General features: G+C 39.5%; 1 protein-coding gene, 1 long non-coding RNA gene and 1 pseudogene across 6 annotated transcripts in view; 1 reads left to right on the top strand and 2 right to left on the bottom strand.

The window, feature by feature from the left end:
• The window catches only part of Syt1 (synaptotagmin 1), a 547,682-nt gene that overhangs the window by 309,571 nt on the left and 217,027 nt on the right, over positions 1-21,084 (bottom strand).
• LOC148004667 (uncharacterized) lies at positions 706-16,936 on the top strand. The gene is made up of 4 exons (XR_015625310.1): positions 706-1,016; positions 5,906-6,083; positions 8,645-8,705; positions 16,291-16,936. It is a non-coding gene; the product is annotated as an uncharacterized LOC148004667 (long non-coding RNA).
• On the bottom strand, positions 1,694-2,548 carry LOC148004668 (high mobility group protein B1 pseudogene; annotated as a pseudogene). Its single transcript, XR_015625309.1, has one exon. The product of XR_015625309.1 is annotated as a high mobility group protein B1 pseudogene (transcript).

A 21,084-nucleotide genomic window follows, 5' to 3' on the forward strand; every position in this document is an offset into this window, starting at 1 on the left:
GGTTAGGAGCTGTTTATTAGCTCATAACACTCAGCTCCTCTCTGAGTGCTCTTCATGCGCCTCTTCAGTATGTTGCTCTATCCTACCTCACCATTAAGAGTGAAGCTTCTTTAAGATTGCATCTGGGCCAGTAACTCAAGGATAAAGAACACTGCAGCCCACTGCTCACACCTCAGATCTTCAAGGATGGACATCCTAGCCCAGTGACCACCCTAGATTACCAAGTGTTTTCACTTGGTATTCAACTGCCCATGCTATAAAGTCATTGACTTACTTTTAGAGAGGCATTTGCATTGGTATATTTAGCACAGATGCATCCATACAAGGTTTGAAATATGTCGTACATGTAGAAAGTATGCTATTATCTTTGATTCCCCCCCAAAGTTATATAATCTTTACTTCCTTCATTTTCAAGATGAAAATAGTTTATTTTTTGAGGATCGTTGAAACAATGTAACTGAAATGTCTCCCAATCTGGAATCACAGTATTTGGAATGGTCTACTATATCATAACATTATAGCACGAGCACATCAAGACCCAAGCATATTTAGGGGGCCCAGTAGCTCGGTATTTTATATTTATTCCTATTTATATTTATTCTTATTGTCACTACATCAGAACTGTCTTTTCTTATTAATGGAACACAACAAATTCCTTATTAAGTGCTGAGTTCTAGAACCAGTGGGTTACCAAGGGAACTAAAGAGTTTCTAGTGGCCTTGTTTTATCGATCTTATTTAGAGTTGACAATTCAATGAATGAAGTAGGGGTTTTGTGTCAGAAATACTGCATTTTAGATGCTGATTTTTATTCTTTGCACGTGTGTGACTCTAGGGGTCCTGTGGAAATTTTCACACAGAGAGATTTGTTTTTAAAACCGGATGTTACAAACATCTCATCTGCATAACCACTAGGAGTGAGAATGAAAAAAAAATATGAGACAGGAATTTAGTACAGCAAAAGAGCTCAATACATGACAGCCAAGAAGAAGAAGAAGAAGCAAAAGTCCAGGGAAGGTAAGTAAAAACAGAATGGGAAGGATTTTTGGAAGATAAAACTGTTTGTTTATTCGTTTTAACACAGTACTGGAGTTTGAACTTAGAGCCTCAACATGCTGGGTAATCCTTCTACCACTTAGCTATATTCCCTAGTCCAAGCTTTCAAAAACCATGGGATGTCTCTAGGGTTTTAGATAACTGTGTGTGTCAGGTAAGAGATTGCAGGACACGGCTAAGTCATCCCGAAGGAGGTGAAATAAAATCTCTAATCAGGGTAACTCCAGGATAATGTAGCTCTGAATTTCTGCTTTTCTATCTCTAAGATCCTTAAAAGTTACCCTTTTCTATCATTAAATATAAATTTATATTCCATAGAGGAGAATACAAAGAGGTTGTGCTTTTGAGAGATCAAAGGAATGCTTTTCTTCTTGACTAGATGTAGTATAATCTGACAAGATCTTAACAGCTTATAAACATGTTAGTTTTCCAGAGGGACTTCCAAATACTATTCAATATTTCATAGTGATAACAGTTCCTGTGGGTAGTCATGATAAAAGTGAGATATTTTTCTCCATGAATCCCAAAAACTGCTTTCTAAAATCCTCTGGGTCCCAAGTTCAAAGAACGGGTTTCTTAACTGACCCACTCCAACCTCAGCCAGCCTCTCATTCATTCTTTTTTTTTTTTTTAAAAACAAATCTTACACAACCTTACATTTCAATTTTTTTCTTTAAAAGGAGTGAGTTGTGTACAGGGGGGTTAAATGCTTTATAGACAAGAAAAAAACTGCGCTAGAACCAACTTATTCATCATCATCATCTTCATCTTCGTCTTCCTCCTCTTCCTCATCCTCTTCATCCTCCTCGTCGTCTTCCTCTTCCTTCTTTTTCTTGCTCTTCTCAGCCTTGACCACCGCCCTTTTCGCTGCATCAGGTTTTCCTTTAGCTCTGTAGGCAGCAATATCCTTCTCATACTTCTCCTTCAGCTTGGCGGCCTTCTTTTCATAGGGCTGCTTGTCATCCGCGGCAGTGTTGTTCCACATCTCTCCTAGTTTCTTCACAACATCACCAATGGATAAGCCAGGATGCTCGCCTTTGATTTTTGGGCGGTACTCAGAACAGAACAAGAAGAAGGCCGAAGCAGGCCTCTTGGGGGCGTTGGGGTCCTTGAACTTCTTTTTGTTCTCCCCTTTGGGGGGGGGGATGTAGGTTTTCATTTCTCTTTCATAACGAGCCTTGTCAGCCTTTGCCATATCTTCAAATTTCCCCTTTTCTTTAGCAGACATGGTCTCTGAGCACTTCTTGGAGAACTCTGAGAAGTTGACAGAAGGATCCGGGTGCTTCTTCTTGTGCTCCTCCCGGCAGGTTTGCACAAAGAATGCATATGAGGACATTTTGCCTCTTGGCTTCTTAGGATCGCCTTTGCCCATCTTTAGTTGATTTTCCTCCGCGAGACACAGAGTCGCCCAGTGCCCGTCCGGCTCTCGCTTGCCCCGGCACTGTCTCTATGGAGCTCAATGTACTGCAATGGCTGTGAGAGCGGGAGCCAGCCTCTCATTCATTCTTGATTTGGTAAAAGACACTTAGGAAGGACAAGTTACTTCATTTTTTTTCTCTTGTCCCCACTCCCATATTCTGCCATTAGTTGATAAAGATTCTGATTTCTAAAGAGATCCTAATCCCTCCTAGCCTCCTCATCTGCCCGAGTCTGTCTCAGTCCATTCTCATGAATAAGATAGACTTTCATTTTAATTTGGTACCCAAGTTAATTCATCTTCACCCCTGCTCTCAGTGTCTAACTTCCCAGCCATCACATTGTTCCTGCCCCATCAGGGCTCTTTCTTCCATCATGGTTCATTTCTTTTCCCCAAATGTGTGAAATCTTAGTAGCCCCCCTCCTCCATCCTCTGCAACATTTGGCTTCCAACTCCTGAAATGCCACCTCTCATTGGCAAACCTATCAGCACCTTTAAAGAACATACTGACTGTGGCTTGTTGGTAGAATATTTATTTACTTCCCTGGGAAGTCTTGAGGGCTTGCTTCTCTGAACTATAGGTATTAAAGAATGGGACATCCTTAGCACAGTCTGTTCATGTAGCCTCTCTCTTAAGAAGGTGGACATTGCTTGTGAGCAGAATGTCCTTTTCCAGCTGGCCACTTGCTTGGCATCAGGCAGGTTCTATTTTCTTTTTCATAAAACCTAATACTTGATAGTAACTCTGGCAACCTCACAAAAACCAATGTGCAAGCGTATGTTCTGGAATGATCTGCAGTCAGTGGGACTGGAGGAGAAATAAAGGTCTCTAAGTCTTTTAATTTCATTTATTGCTGTCAAAACCCGAACAGGTTTCGACCACCTTAAAGTAACTTTTATTCTTAAGTCTTTTGAAGAACTTTCTTAATGGGACAGTTTTACTGTAGTACAAAGAAATGGAGCTTTCAAGTGGAGAGACAGAATTTATTCCATTTTTCAAGACACATCACCCACAAAGAGCAAGCAGGAGGTATGGTAAATAAACTTGTATTGAAAAGACGAGCAGCAGAGAAAATAGAGATGGTTTTAGACTGTTCACCCCGGACCATGGTTATAGCCCACACAAGGCAAACTGCAGTGATCACTTTCACCGTGGGGCTTTCCCACAGTCGCTATTGGGATAATCACCCAGGGAGCAATCAGTGCCATAGAAGCGCTTCGATACTGGTGCATTTTCCTCAGAGTTTTGAGTGAATTAGTGCACACATACATGACCCTGAACCTGGGGAGGGGAGGAAGCGACGATCGATTTGTAGTTTCCCTGGAGAGGCCGGGGATTCAGTGTGACTTGGTGGTTTGCAAATTAAAAGAAAGGGGGACACTGAAACCCTATGGGTCACTGTCAACATAGGGTGGTGGAAATGGAGGGAGTAGCCAGACACTACAATGTAGTTTGGGCTGTGAGCAGTAGCATGAGGCTCCTCGTCATGCTGAATGGATGTCCGGGGTTTCTCAGCTAAGGTGGATCCTCTGTGTGCATTAGTGGCTGCGCCAGACAGAGGAACCTGCCCTTTCCACTAAGTCCCTGTTTTTGGCATGAACTATTTTCTTTTCTCAGTTTACTTCCTCAGTGGGTATGGATCATATAACTGGCACCAAGATAGATACCCTCTCACAGAAGGAAAATGAATAAAATGCAAAGAGCTTCTGTGATTCTAAGGAGAGCAAAGCAGAATTGGATAGGTCTGTATTACGTCATATGATGAATGCTAATATATGTATCTTACATCAACTGGCTTTAATTTTAACTGCTGTCCATCAACAACAAAATGCATGCCAGGTATTCATGTTAGCGATCTAAAATCCAGTCATTTAGACTTCATTTTATTTCTTTTTGGCCATCCCATGGAATTCTGGCTCAGTTACAGAGATGATGTATTTTAGAAGCCTTCCTGTCTCTCACTTCCTAGGTTGGAATTCCAGTTCGCCATAATATCTAATGTCTTTCTCTCTTGTTTTTCCTTGTTTCTCACTGATCTACCTAAGCAAACCAAGCCCTTGTCCTTTTGCAATATCATATTGCATTCACCCATCTCTTTATTACTTACATGTCTAAAGTGAAAACTGTACTTCTATGGGGAGTTGGGTTTTTTTTTTTTTTTTCTCTCATCAAGTATTTTCGCAGTCACAGTTTCTTTACTTTGGCCAAATACTGATGACTCATTCTTGTCTAGTATTCTGCCTGGGAAATCTTAAAAACAAATCCAGATCCTGTTCATTTCTCTCCAAGCCCTTATATGCACATACCAGAACAACCCCTTACGTGTACACACCCATCTGGTCCTAAGTCACAAGTGTCTTAGTGAGCTAATCTCCCTCCCTCCCTTTCCCTATGCTCTTTCTATGTGTTTAGAATAAGAGATTCTTTTAAAGTTTCAGTTAGATCATGCTGCTGTTTGGCCTACATTTCTGAGTTCTTACCATGGCTGTGAGTCCCCATGCAATCTGTGCCTTTCTCTCCTCCAGCTATTCTGTCAGTATCATTTATTCTTGCTGTCCGCCCCCACGCCCCTCCCCGGGTTACTCCACTCTCACTAGGTCAGAACACCATGAAACGAAGCCTTCATCTTGCTCAATGTTTAAAAGACGATCTGACCCAGTAAGTACAGTAATTCCAAGGAAAAGGTACAGTTAATATATAACATTATAGATTAGAAATGAAGGCAGTATGCCTTAGTATGCTCTTGCTGTGACATTTCACTCAATGATGTGTTCCTGTTGGGGGAGCTCTGAAAGCCACTTCCTTAAGCTGAACAGGACAATTGGGTCACACACGTTAAGGGGTTTTCATAAAGGAGAGGGAAGAATCAATGAGTCAAAACAAATATGAACCCGATGCAATCTGTTCTCATGCCTCCGTTCACTTCTCTTCAATTGGATCCTTTTGGTTAAGCAGAGACCTGACTCTGACTTCATTCACTGGTTCTCATGTTTCACTCCTTTACTTAGAGCTCACACATTTCTTTCCCCAGGAAGCTTTTCTCTAACCCTATTATTCTCTGCTGCTATTTGTATGCCCCTCTGTTTTCTTTATTGTTTCTTAGCATGGCTAAAATCTTTCTGAGTGTAAGGGACAATGTCCCAGCCATCTTTGAAACCCAGGAGCCAGGTGCACACACATTGCAAAATATATGCTTATGTAACGGAAGAGATAACCCAGTCACACAGTTGTGGTTCACAACTTTATCCATATAATGTATGAGTCGAAATGGGCATTAAATTATGTAGTCAGAAAAAGGAAATGGCATTCTATTCGTTTAGATGGAATTAAAACAAATGTCCTATTCAGATTAATTACCACAAGTTAACGATTTCCATAAAGGGTTTGCGATAACACTCCTTCTGTTGTTTTGATATCTCTCCCATAACCCAGGCACTGAAGCTCCATTTGCAATAAAAAAGGGGGCAGAACTAGCAAGAGTGTTACAAATCTGGGAGATAGATGAACTGCTCTGCAAGCATAGTACCCACAATTTCATCCAAGACAAAGGCATAATTTACAAACATAAAGCTAGCAGAGGGTTGAATCACGTATGAACCCAGTTGTGAAGGTAAGTGCCAATGTGTTGTTGTTTCTCGTTTTGTTTCAGAGCACTGCAGCTCTAGGTTATACTTCAAGCCCATCATAGGCCTTTTCAAGCTTGTCAGAATAAGGAGTCAAAAAAATATTGCCATGGTGATGGGGAATAACATATGATTAATTTGATGTAGAAGGAAGAGGCTTTATAACTGAGTCTCATATGCCTGGAGGCCTACCAAGAACATCCTGCCACATGTGAATCTGTCAGCCTGGGTTTGCTGTACACAGTGTGCCCAGCCTTGGGAGAAAACTCACTGGTCACTGAGAGCTTGTTAGGCAAGCAGATGAAGACACATTGCACCAATGCTATTTGACAACCCTAGTGGTATATTTTCCCCTTTAGGGGCTAAAATGTGCTAAGTCAGGGTGGGCCAACACAACTTCTTCCTAAAGAACAAGGTTCTCGAGACCTTCTCTATAAGACAGAGACGACATCTTGCTTAGTGACCATTTCACAAATCTGTGCTCCCAGGAAAGATGTAATCAGTACAATATTCAGAAAGTCAGACAAGAAACGGCTGTGCATGAGGAAGTGCTCTATGCAAATACCATTTGTTCAATATTCATGCTTATCTGATGAAAACAGCTAGTTCTCATCACGGCATTCTGAAATCTGCTAACTCATTACTCATTACCCTCTATTCTAGGCTGTATTTTATTTCCAGTACTTGATATGGAATAGCTCAGTAAGAGAGCAAAACTGAAATAGATTAAAAATGACCGCACACACATGGTATCCAGCAACTGGATGATGATGATGATGATGATGATGATGATGATGATGGTGCTGGTGGTGGTGGTGGTGATGATGATGATGGTGGTGGTGGTGGTGTTGATGATGATGAAGACGATGAAGACGATTACAGACTTGGCTAGTTTATCAGTGGTGGATGATGGTGCATGAAAATGGGGACAAGACTATTCCTAGGTGTGGATGAGAGAAGGTTTTTATTGCAGTTATGAGGGAGAACATAGCCATAGACATCTGGAAGAGTCAAGACTGACCATACCAGCAGACTCAACAGGGTCAGGAGAGGAAAGCGGGTGGGAGTGGGAGGGAGAACGAGGAAGGAAGAGAAGAGGAGAGGAAACAAAGGTGCCAAGAGAACCAAAAGAGTGTATGGGAATCAAGAGAGCCCATAGCTCAATACATGAGTAACATAGGAATCTGGAGCAGGAAGCGAAGGCCCTGGGCTAGAGAGGTGTGAGTAGGGGAAAGGTGAGAAGTTCTGGGAGGAGCCACAGGTACTGAATGAGACTCACCCTGGATTTCTTTGGGATCTAAAAGAAAATGAGTGAGTTGCATAGCACTTTGATTTAGTTTTTTAATGTTAGTCACATGGGAAAGTATTTTATGCGCTATTTTATTTACTACTCACCATCATGCAAGACAATCTACCTGGTTTTAACGTCACGTTGTTCATGTGGCGGAGTCTTCAACCCTAGTGAGCATATTTTATAGCCTACAATTTTCTTCTTAATTAACCTTAGAGTTTATCTTGTCGATAATTCCCCCCAAGACTTTCTTTGAGTTGTTCCATTGATCTCCCTAAGATGTCTCTAGGATATGGAGAAAGTTCTCAATTATCTCCGTCTTAGGTACAAATGTGCATATTTGACTTTTGGTCATGGGAGTAAAACAGATGTGAGGAAGATGACTGTGGTGCTGTCCCATGCTTCCATGTATGGGACAGCCTGGAGAAATGGCCTTATTCTCACACATGAGGCCTGCATTTCCAGTTCCTGGCAGTTCTGTAATTAGGACTAGATGCCTCAATCCAAGTTATTCTAACACCATGAGACATAACTGGGAGAAATACCACTTGAGCAGGCTCTATGGTGAATAGCGAAGAAAGATTTGGCCATGGGACATCAACAACTGAATTTTCTACTAACTATATAACAGCTTTTTTGGGCAATTTAAAATTTAGAAGAGAACAGTGTAGGATTTTTGAGCATGATACATTTTTGGGTTATTAATTACACTAATCATATTAACTCCAAGGCAACACTCAGTTATTTTTACTAAGTTCTGTAAAGTGCATGGGAAAAGAGCTTAAAATCATACATTCTAAGTTAAACTATTGTGTTATTTAAGACAGTATTTGAATTTTAATTTATAAATAAGATATGCTATCTCAGTGTGAACACATACACACATACACACATACACACAATGTGTAAATGCTGTCCCTTGAACACAGATGTCTACTAGTCTTCTATAGACAATGTTTAAAGCTATGATTCTCATTTCTTAGCTGCTCCAGTTTGTGTAAACCCAGAGTGAATACAAGTGAAAGGTTTGGTGGTCGGAGGCTGTGTTTAATCTGGACCTCAGAACCTCCATTAGTTTGTCAATTTCAGCATAGCAACACAGTTGTAGATCCCAGGTCTGCTTACACAGCATGCTAGAGGTGCATATATGGCTATTGAGAGGTTGGTAAGGATCTCACAGGAAGTACCTGAAGCTCACTATTAGGTTACAGCATTCCATTTTACCTTCTCAATATCTTTATGATAACTATGTTGCAGCTTGGAAACTACAACATCTGGAAAAGAGAATGGCATGTATCCTCTTCTACACTGATTTCAGGTACAGTCCAAACTTTTATTTCTCTGCTATCTTAATGTGCCTGTAACAATGCATTCTACCTTTGCTCTACCATTTAGCATATTAAATTGTGCCCTCCCCTATTAAGCTGAAAAAAAAAGTGAATCTTTAAGAGGTAAAGATTTTTTGCTCTCTAAAAATCCAGTCTGATAAATGGTAGCATCTGGATTGTCCAACACTTGTTCTCAAAGCAAACCACCAGATGCAATTTCTACACCTGTGTCATATCAGATACCTTTACTGCCCCTTATTCTTCTACAGTCTGTGATTTTTGTCTTGCTATGGTGGCCATTTGTGAAATCCATTACTATAATTTTGATTTCACTTAATAGGAAAATTGCAGTAAAATTATGTCCTTGTGTAATAATAAACACGTGCATGCTGACACACTGGTGCATGCTGACATGCTGGTGACAGCACACACTCTCTAATAATTAGATGTTCCTCAGCTTAAACTTCTGTCCCGAATGTAACCAATTTCCTCAAATATATATGAGAACGTTGCCCAATATTGTATATAATTATAGGTACCTAGGATTATTTACATTGACTCATTTCGCATATTTTTTCAGAGTGTAGGTACATGCATAACACAATTTGAGATCCTGTAAGTACCTTTGCTTTCTATTTTACTGTTGTTCATTTTGCATTCTACAGTGCTCACAGGGAAGTCAAAGGACAACCTGTAGGTGTGTAGGTGTGTGTGTGTGTGTGTGTGTGTGTGTGTGTGTGTGTGTGTGTGTTGTGTGCATGCGCGCACTTAGGCACATGTATCCCACACCCCTACAGAGGTTAGCTGATTAGAGTAGGTATTTCCTTCTACCATATAAGTCCTGGTGATCAAATGTGGGTCATTAAGTCTGACCACAATTATCTTTATCCAGCTATGTTACACTCTGCAATTATAAACATCTGTATGTGCGATGTATATATTTTCTAACTATGGCATTTCACATAGAAGTGTGTGTTTGTGTGTATGTGTGTGTGTATGTGTGTGTGTGTGTGTGTGTGTGTGTGTGTGTGTGTGCACATGTATATGTTTGCATGTGAAGGCCAGAGGGCAGCACCCAGGGTTGTTCTTCAGCACAACCCCTGGTTTTAGAGACTTCTTGCTTTAGACAAAGTCCTTCACTAACCTCCAACTCACAAAGCAGACTAGCTTGCCTGGCTAGCAAACCCAGCAACCCACCTGGCTAAAGTGCCACAGAGCCGAGATTACAAGCGGATAACAGCATTGCCACACAGTCTGACATGTGAGTTTTGTGGAGCAAATTCAACTCGGCTTGCTTGCTCCAGGTTGGCCTCAGACCCAAGGACTTCTTTACTCTGCCTCTCCATCATACGTTACATCACAACTCTCAAACCCTCATACGTACAAGGGAAGGCACATCTCACATTACATTTTTACAAACCTAAATGACTTAAGTCTTACAATTTTTTTTGTCAAATTACTTGAGAGGATGATGGTGGCCCCTGAAATTCATTTGTATGTAAATGTGGCTAATTTGTCTCAATTTCAGTCGTTATCTCAGTGTGTGTACATAGTTTATCCATGTTCCGTGCTGAAGAATAAGCCCAGTTGCTGTGCTTTATTGTTAGAAATGGAGCCGGGTGGAGGATCTCGGTAGGTAAATCCCTATGGACACGTGCTGGAGGTCTCTCCATGAGCAGATTCTTTTTAGCAGATACCTGCTGTGCCATGGCTCAGGAACACACGTAGCTTGGTCAGGCATTGCAGGTCTGACCTCTCTCTGCAGAGGTAACCTATACTTCCATGGAGAACGTTGGCTTCCTTTCCTATATCTCCATGGGCAGGCTGTCGTTCCTCTGTTGATTTTGGTCAGTTTCCTTTAGTTAAGTTCTATTTCAGAGACAGCCACCACGGTGTGACACATTTTGATACAGTCTCATGGGCATCCTGACTCTTCCAGATAAGCCTTGGCCATCTAATTCACTCATTTTCCCTTTGGAAAATTTTTTGTAGTTTTGGCTTGTTGTGTTACTAATTTTCTTAAGGTACTTTTTCTTTTTCGGTAAGGACTTAAAAATACCCGATTTGAAGGTACCAGCCTCCCCTTTTATTTTTAAAGTTTCTCGATTAAAAAGGCTGTCACCTGGAAGGTGACCAATACTGGAGGCAACAGTCGTCCCACCTGGCAAGGACCACTCTGTTGGGCAGGCTTTGATCATCTGTCCCTGCAGGCAAGCTATTGTTAGAATCCCTCATTTCCTCTGGTGGCCACCCTGGAGATTCTCCTCAATTGCTCCTTGCCTCCTCCTTGGCTCGCGATGCTAGGATTCCTGTAGCTGTCCTTTTCTTTAAGATCCAAGCAGGGCTTGAAGCCTCAGCAGCTGTTTGGCTCAGATTCAGTAGCAAAGAGGTTCCCAGATATGCATTCAAACTCTTCTCTTCCTGCAATCCCACTATAGTCTCTAATTCTGCTTGCTTTGCTTCCTTTGTCTTGTCACCTCTTTGTATGTGTGCATATACTTTATTGTTTTGAAATAAAAGTTTAAATTATCCCACAAAGGTTAATATGTTTAGATATGGGGTTTCTCATATGGTAGATGCATATATATATAAATTGTCTGACTTACAGTTGCAGGGTCAGTAGTATGTAATGCTGACTGCAACTGCTTCTTGAGGACTGCTCTGTGGGAGATGAGTTTATATTGCTTTGTGCAGAATGAGGGACCAGAAGGACAGGGTTGTTTGAAGACTGTTGAATTCCTTTATGAGCTACTATGTACAAAAGGGCCAACTGTTGTATTCTACATGCGTAATGCCTTTCCCCTTGCTTGCTGCTAGACAAACGACAGAAGCCCAACTTTTTACGCTAATTTTAAACCAATTACAGAAAGAAATGAGAGAAGTAGCTGGGAGACAGAGGGAAAGGAGGATAAACTTTAAAAGGCAGGAGAAGAGGGACCAGTCCTAACTTGTGTAACACATGGCTTCTGACATATAATAGTGCCTATAGTCTGCTGTGGAGGTAAGGATGTAGTAATTCATTTTCTTCCCTTTGTTTATTTTACATATACACCGTAAACATCCACAGAAGTGTGGCTTACTCTGGAAGATACCAACAAGGGAGCTCATGAAAAACTAGTCCAGGGACATGATATGCTTTCAGAGTTATAGCCATAGCTTTCAATCTCCAACTTTTTAATCTTTTCAACATCGAACTCTGCTAGTTTTTTTTCAATCATTGTGAAGAAATCCACATTGAAAGTAACTTGATAAGGGAAAGTTTATTCTGGCTCATAGTTTGAGGGATTTAGTATGTCATTACAGGAACCTAAGGCAGAAGAGTGTGACATAGGTAATCATGCTGTGTTGGAAGTCATGGAAGCTTCTCCGTCCTTCATTTTTGTTCACTAGATGACCCCAAGCCCTGCAGTGGTGCAGCACGCATTTCGGACAAATCGTCTCTCACCTGTTAAACCACTCCTGAAACCCATTAATAGACCTGCTCAGGGCTGTATCACCTAGGTGATAGCATAACAGTCAACAGAAATGTCTAGAATTCACGCCAAGGTTGCACTTTTCCACTTCCATTCCCATAAGCCCCATCGTCAACACTGTCCACATGTATTGCTCTATATTCTGCCAAGAGCTTTTGGCCTGGTCTAAATTCTCATTTCGACACAACCATTTTCCTTTGGGTCAGCTTTTGTCATAGGGGTATAAAAGGACTGGGGACCTTTTCCAAACTTGTGTTCATGATCCTAAATTCACTGTTCTACCTGTCTTCTTAAAATTTGTTGGCAAAGGAATGAGAGAGGAAGTGACCAACTATATCAATCTAATACCATCCTTTTGGTTGTACCGTGGTTTCCGTAATAATGTGACAACCGAGTGGTACTTATTAATTTGGATTCTGACTTAAAGATAATGGATAAGTAGTACCAGGTACGATTGCTGTCAGTTTACAACAATGTCAAAGAATTGTCTCCATCATTTTTTCACATTTGATATTTGCCTACAAACCTTACGTATTCATTCCCCATTTCTGAGTGTGTTTGAGTTTCTATCTTACAGATAGAAAAAAAGATCTATTTGCATATGTTTCTTCCAGAATTAGTGCTGATTTATCTTACATCTGGATTTTGGCTGCACAGTCTAAGTGTAGTGTCTGGGTTTTTTTTTTTTCAAATATTTCACAGCTGAAAATTTTCTAACTCTCCTTGTACCTGAAGGCTAATTAATAATCATTAAATTTGTTTTGCCTTGGTGCCAAATAACTTATATTAAAAACCTGAAATGATCAGTTAATCATGTTGAGGCTGCTGGTTGTCAAGTATCCAGGTGTCCCAAGGTAATGCAGATGTTCAGTATATAAGGTTAAAAACACCATTTACATAATCCTCATTCTCCATCTAAACATATTGATATCATATAATTGGTATCTGTCTATTCATTCCTTTCACTGTTCTTCTCCAGTATCAATAATTTAGCATTAAACATGAAATGAGTTGTGGCTGGTGATTTATCCCAAAGGCAGAATACTTTTCTAGCAAGTAATTTCTACAGTAATAAAAATAGATAGTAAATAAATAAATAAATAAATAAATAAATAAATAAATAAAATAAAATGATTCATCTGCCAAAAGTTTGACTCTGTCAAACAAATGTATTTACTTTCGAAGTGAATGGGTAAGGACCACTCACAGATGAGGGATAGACAATGTATTTTGTGCTTGAGAGTCTTTTAAACTACAGCAAGCCAGAGGCTTTCTAAAGGACTGGTTTAGTTTTAAGATGTCCTTGAGATCTTAAAGATGAGAAAGTCCAGGTTTCTTGTTCAGGACTTGTTCAAGGGAGATCCCATTGAGCACTGCTTCCCCACCAGGGTGTGCTCCACTGTGCTCAGGAATGGAAGACGGTCTCCAGAATTATTACGGGCTTTCAAAACAACAGGATAAATGCATATCTCAGAGTTTCTGGGGCTGATAGAGAATACTGCTATAACTAAGAAAGTAAGATCAGACAATGCTATCCCTAGTACCGCACACTAATACATGAATTTGAATTGCTACATGTAGGCATAAAAATATAACTCAACATAGAGAGCATAATTTCAGTTAGACGGTAATCTGAATTAATCGAAACTCAAATTTACTGAGATAAGAGATTTCCTAATCTACATTTGAGAAATATAAATCTTAGACGTGCTTGTTATTTCATAAAAATCCCAAGGCTTTTGAATTCAGGGGCCTTTCTTATATGTAATGCACCACATGGCATAGAAGCCATTCCAATCACTGCTTTTTAATGTAGACTAACCATCTAAGTGAAAATTATTATTATAATAAGCCCCACTGTAGGGAGAAAAGAAATAAACTCTTGGAGCGTCTTCTCCGTGTTCCTACTAGCTGTGACAACAGATTCAATATTGGCCTTATTTTCATTCTCCTGTGATTGCAAATTGAACACTTTCGTCCTAATGTCTGTTTTCCAGCGTTGGTAGGGTATTGCTATCATTAGAAGGCTAACTGTCCGGGGGAACTGTATACTGTAATCTCCATTCAGAATCTCCAATGGAACTTACCTATTCTTCGTTCTTTAAGCACAGCCTCTGAATATAGCTGTGTGCTGGAAACAGATGACTATAGACATGTTTCACTGTCCATGGGACTGCACCACATGGCTATTGCTTACTATTATGCAGGGACAAGAAATATAGATAATTTTTGGAAAACTAAATGAGGAAATGATCATTATCCTCCCCACCCCTGTGTGTGTGTGTGTGTGTGTGTGTGTTTACATGTATATGTAGTTAACTTCTGAAAAGTGTAGGCTTTTAAAAGGACTTAGGCACCTAAGACATTCCAGGGGTTCTACTCTTCAAAAACAACTTACTAATATAAGAACAATATATACAATAGGCTTTTTATAAAAGCATGAGTATAATTAGGATAGAGTCAAGCATTTAATTATCACATCTGTCTCCATTCCTCCAGAGCTATGTAATTAATATGACACATTAAATAATTCTTTTATTAAGCTCCTACTACATGTCAGGCAGCAGACTGAGTACTTTGTACACACTGCCTGTGTTTAAAGTTCTCACGGTGACTTTCCAATGAGGGGGACGTTGGTATTCATTCAGTTTAGAGCTGAGAAAATATGAGGACTAGAAGATAATAAGAATGGGTGGATATCGCTCCTTACTTTTGATGGCTCAATCAATGGGAATTGAACCAAGAATGCTATGAACTTCACCCTGTACCAAAATACCACTATAAGCACGCTGCATCCAAGAGTGAGTGAAATGTGTGATGGAATCCATTAATCCTCCAGCCGCCTGCCTGTAGAGCCACCATGCTCTCCAATGTCAGGTCATTGCCAGCAGGTAACACTGCACTGGACAATGGGCAGAGAGCAAGACAAAGAGGGTGGCATGGTTTTCTTAGTATCTTTGCAGTCTACAGAACTCTTGGGCTCCTACGGAAGGCCCTTTACCGATGCCATCCAGTATGAGAAGGACAAGCAGAAGCTAAGGATTACATTTCATTTAGTAGGTTTAATTTTTAAAGTCTGAGGCTATACACATTCTGAAAATAAAACAGTAAGAATGAATATAGCATATGAAAGTAATAACATATAAAAGGTTACAGGATCCTCTTAGAAGATCGTGGTGATAGTTACTCATTATTTTATATTATTTTAGGCAGGGTTTAACTATGTATCTCTAGCTGGCCTGGAGCTTTTTTGGGGGGGTTGTTTTTAAATTATTGTGTTTTTGTACAAAAAGTGGAATGTTCTACTTAGACCAGTATGACCTCAGGCTTACAGAGGTCCACCTGCTTCTCCCCTGTCCAGTGTTGTAATTAAAGGCAGCATCTCCATGTGTGGCCTTGTTAACTCTATTCTAAAGTTTATGAGGCTTGGGCATGTTAAAGTATGGTGTCATAGCTTCCGAGGAAAGGATAGAAGCTAGAAGAACTCTCTGGTGGTCTCCCTTTCTTCTTTCCTTAAGAGTCTGTCTGTCGTATATTCTTATTACTGAAGACATGGGGAGCATTCACAGTTTCAACACAGAGGACTTGCTAGCTTCCTTCTGTTCATTATTACTGAGCTACATCCTGACCTTTGGCCAATCAAACATTTCTACATTACCCACTTATTTATCAAGTGGCATAAAAATACACGGGGTGCCGTTTCTTTGGGCTTTTTATTTCTGAATTTTCTCCTGACATCTAGAATTTATATTAAAACCCATTAGCATTCTCTCTCTCTCTCTCTCTCTCTCTCTCTCTCTCCCTCTCTCTCTCTCTATATATATATATATATACATATATACACAAATATATACATATATATATTACACACATACATACGCACACATGTACACACACAATGTACGACAGCTTCAGTCTTGAGCTAGTCACAGGCTAGAAAAGGAACCTCACCCCTGATAAAGTTATGATTTATATCTTCTACATATTGGCTTTAATGAATTTTTTACCACTAAAAACAACCCCATATACATGTCTGGGAAGATAGAAGTCTATCCTGGGCAAAAGCATGACCATGATCATTTTCATTTTCTGTATCTTTTAGGCAAGAAGACAGCACCCGCCATACATGTTGAGTGATTGATTGCATCATGGACTGCAAAGATGTGGTGACCTTGGTCAAGTAGCCAATATTCTTATTATGCAAATGAGGGACATCAGTCTTGGGAGCTTAAGTCATGCATCTTAAAATGTTGGACAGAGAACATAAATGGCAAAGTGTCTGACTTTTATTTGTCATGGTATGAAGGACAGATTCATGTTTCAGTTTGAGATCCAGTCACCGTGGCAGCATAGCTCTGCCCAACAGTATAAGGTTTTTCTTTTCAACTTTATATCTGGCTTTCAAGATAGACGCTGGCTGGGAAGAAAATAATGTATGTCTGAGCTCTCCAGAAAAGCCTGTTTGGTTAGCTCAGACAAAGAGAGACAGTGGAGTGGATATAAGGAAGAGAACTCAGAGGAAATGTGGCAAAAGTTAAGAAAGCGTCCATGTATCAAAATACATTTACCATGGAGTTCTCAAACCTTGACCACTAAGGCCAGCACAGGGGAATTAAGAGGAATGAGTCAGGTTTGTGAGAACACACAACGAGAAGAGATTAGAAACACACTGTGTAAGATTCAAGTTTCTGCAGAGATTTGAAATGTTTGCCCCGGGATTGGGTATAGGAGTAAAAACAATATTGCATATTATATCTAACCCTAGATTTTTGGATACAGGACACTTATAATGGTATTTTTGTACAGGGTGAAATTCAGAGCCTTCTCGGTTTAACTCTCATAAACGTAAGGAACAATATCCACTCACACTCACTGCTGAGAACTGGATTCCAGGTCACCTTAAACCTAAGTGCCCATACCTTGCTAAATCCAAGGAGATATTGGGAACCACTTCATTCATTAGACTTGAGGGGACCCCATCTTGTAATGCTCTGAGAAAGTTCAGTCTGCCAGGTAAGCTTTGGTCTATATGTGAAGACAGCAGGGTAGTCTGGGGGAAGCTCCTAGGCTGTGGAGTCTCATTTGGAGCAGCACTGCTAATGAGTGAGAAGGACCTGGGCAAATGATGATTTATGCTCTGACACTGTATTCAGAAAAATTTAGCAGCAGGGAAAATTGTTTCTAACTAGAGCAGGGATCAGAGAACAGGTTCGTTTTAGAATAGTTAATAATGAGACAAAAGTAGACCCACAAGTCTTTGAAAGCTCACGAATGCTGGGTAGATACCTAGTTGGAAACGCGGGCAAAGGTGGGGAGGCAGTGGCTGCTACAAATGCTGCATGGTGCTCCCTGCAACTGGAGCTATTTAAGTCCCTAGATCTAAATCAAAGACTGCTGAATCTATGTGCTGGGATCATGGAGCCCACAGCTGTGTGGGGAAGAGGGCTGGAGAAGCTAGGCAGTGTCAGGCATGACAGAATGTTAAATAGAGGGCGAATTTCAAAACAAAGCATGTGATTAATTTGGGCATTAGATCCATTGCAAAGGTTGGCCAATTGCTGCTTAATCTACAAGAATTGGTTAGAGGCTCCATTAAATAAAAATGTCCCCTGCGTCTTTGCTGCAAAATGCAAAATGTGTGGAACTCTAACCCACTCACAGAACATGAATACATTAGTATTTAGGGATTGGAGCTAATGACTGGAATGAAAGCCGGACATTTTAGTTATATAAGTAAGTGATCAAATTTGATAACACGGAGTAAATTAGGCCCAGAACAATTCGGCTGCTTGTTATCTTTTTCTTTCTTGCAGCAGACAGTACCATGTGTTTGGTCTATAAGGTCACCTTTCACTATGTATAGATGTGCAAAAGGGTAGAGAGAGAGAGAGAGAGAGAGAGAGAGAGAGAGAGAGAGAGAGAGAATGAGAATAGAGGTGACTTAATAGTCACGTTTTCATTAAAGCCAGAGATATTAATTCAGATTAATAGCATATGCTGAAGAAGTAAACAAAAATGTATGACTCCCTTTATACCTTTTGCTCCAGTTGCCTGGATATTTTCAGTCTCAGTCTCAGGAGAATCCTCTCAGTGTCCTGGAATATTCACCAGGGAGGCCCCCATAGCTTTGGAGGAGACCATAAATAATTTTAGAGATCTCTGTCAGTACCTGATTACTGGCCAATTTTTTTTCTTTAGAGATGACATCAACTCTCATCTTGTGATCATCTGAGTTTGCCTAATTTTCTTTTTTCCCATGGGACTTAGTGCCATGCAACAGGTTATTCTTGTTTCTTTATTCCCTGCCTCTCCTAATACTAAGATAATCAGGATGTAGCAAATAAAAAATACAGGACATTTGGTTAAGTTGGGATTTTAGATTTCAATGGAAACTTTAGGATGCATTAAACAACGCACCAGACTTACTTATTCTAAAATATTGATTGTCTTACATTATCCACACTGAAAACTTATTCATTATTTAATTAATAATGTATGTAAAATATTGTACAAAATGTGCTCAGACAAAAAAAGTGTATTTGGAATCCAAATTCAATCAATCATCCTATCTTTTGTTCCCCTAGTCCTACTGCCTTCCAAATAGAATTTCATCTACAAAAAGGCAAGAGCGGGCAGTTAATTTTGGGGGTCCCACTCTGCTTCAGGGAGCTGTTACATCACTACTCTATAAAACCTTGGTCCTTGGGATACTGTGCTTGTTGCTGCATTTGCAGAGCCTTGACCAGTATCTGCTGAAGGGAAGGATCGAGTACGTACTGATTGAGCTCACTGTGGAATCATTCATTTTTCTAAAATATTCATTCTATCCTTCAAGTCTCATTGTGGTGAAATCTCTTGAGGCCAGCCAGAATTTATTCAAATATAGCATTCCCAGGAAGAATAAGATCCTTGTGGATGAGAAATATTTTTCTTTCTGCAGACTATACCATTTAATTTAGAATTTGATTAATATAGAAAGTATGGAGAGGATTCAGAATATTTTTTGCTCACCATTTATATATAACCAGGGGGCCACAAGAAACCCAAATATTAAAACTCAGTGTTTTTTAGGTTGAACATGTTATTTGATATTAAGCATACACAGATATAATTGACAAATATTATTTCTGTTAAGATATACCCTTTTAGAAAATTTTTAATTTTAGGATAGTGAAATCAGTAATGATACACTACAGGGTTATATAAACTACCTTTTAAACTCTGGCTATACCAGAGTTTAGTATCTGGTGTAGTATCATTTACTTATTTTAAGCATCATTAGAAAGAGATCCCACATTGTAGAAAACTGTTGCAGTTTTGTATGCCCACATCTAATCAGTTCTACTGTCTTTCCTTGTTCAGAGACTATAATCCATTTTCTGTTTGAGAGAATAATGCTATAGATAGTAATGAAATGACGATTGTACAATCCTATGAGTGGGAAATCTGATTTTATTGTCTAGCGTACTAAGTACATAATTGCTTTGTAAACTCAGCAAAGCTGGAGGATAGTATCTTGATGACCATGTAGCTACTGTAAGTGCTATGTTTTGAATTGTACTGTTCAGAGAATAGGCCAAAGCCCTAAGCCCTGACCTTAATTCATAGAAATGTATCAGATATTGAAGATACAGTGAGATGAGCTAATTCTCAAGTAGGGTCAACTTTCAAGACAAAATGACCAGCATCCTTCTGAGCACAGGGCTAAGAGATATGGATAGAGGAGACAATGTGCACACAAGGAAGGCAGAGGGTGCAGTTGACAGAAGACAGAGAAAGCTTGGGATGAGCAGCTAAGACAGAGATGAAGAAAAATTCCTTCCAGGATGGGAGTTAGCATGGCTAGCCTGCTTTGGAATTTCTCTGTCCTTGACTGTGAGAGGGTACAATCTCTTTGCACATATATGCCCAGTAACTTTTGAAGAAGGAATATCTGTTACTTTTGAGAATGATCATATTAAATACTGATGCTATAGACATATAAATAATCATATTAAAGGCTACATTTCTCCAACATTTTGCTTCTTCTCAAGTTAGAGTTAAGATGCGATTTAGTGGAAAAGGAAGCTTTAGGATTTCAAGTTAGTTGTTTGTATTGTCCAAACATTGTCAGACTTAAAAGTAAGGGGCCATCTTCTTAAGCAAAGCTTTAGCATTCTGGGGGATCATTGCTTTACTTTATAGGAAGCTTAAAAAATTATCCTACCAAACATGGCTATAATTTAGGTCAAATTTTGGCTCATTCAAACATAACTAAAGCAGTTTTTAGTACAGCTTTCAGGCTTTCTTCTTCTTCTTCTTCTTCTTCTTCTTCTTCTTCTTCTTCTTCTTATTATTATTATTATTATTATTATTATTATTATTATCATTATTTAGGAAATATAAAGCTTGAGTGAAGAATAAAAATCTTAAAAAAGAAAACTGTCATTAAAATAGAAATGCAGTCTCCAGTTTTAAAATAACAGAAATTTACAGTAACTGATTACTTCACATTCTTGAAAGAAAACACTAATAGGTCAAAAGAAGGCTCATTCAAGGCCAATAATCATTTATAACAAACCAAGAAAATTGATCCTAGAAACTCTAATCTGACATTCTTTGTCCTGAAAGATGTTAGCTAGCCATCAGTTTCTCACTATATGTTTTGATAACAGCTATTACCTCTCCGTGGTATCATTTTCTATTTTTTATGTCTATAAGGAATTTTAAAGACAAAATCCTTCAAGGTTTGACTAATGAACTCTTGTATTTAGGAATACCTGTGTTCCTATTTCTGCCCTGGTCAGTTTGCATGCCACTCAATGTGGACACTGGCAGAACCATTACAGATTTATAAAATATCAGGAATTGATGCTAAACTGCCTTCAAAAGACAAGGTTGATGTTGCTATAATGCT

This window comes from Rattus norvegicus, chromosome 7, assembly GCF_021556685.1.
Source record: "Rattus norvegicus strain SHRSP/BbbUtx chromosome 7, alternate assembly SHRSP_T2T, whole genome shotgun sequence".
Classification (NCBI taxonomy): Eukaryota; Metazoa; Chordata; class Mammalia; order Rodentia; family Muridae; genus Rattus; species Rattus norvegicus.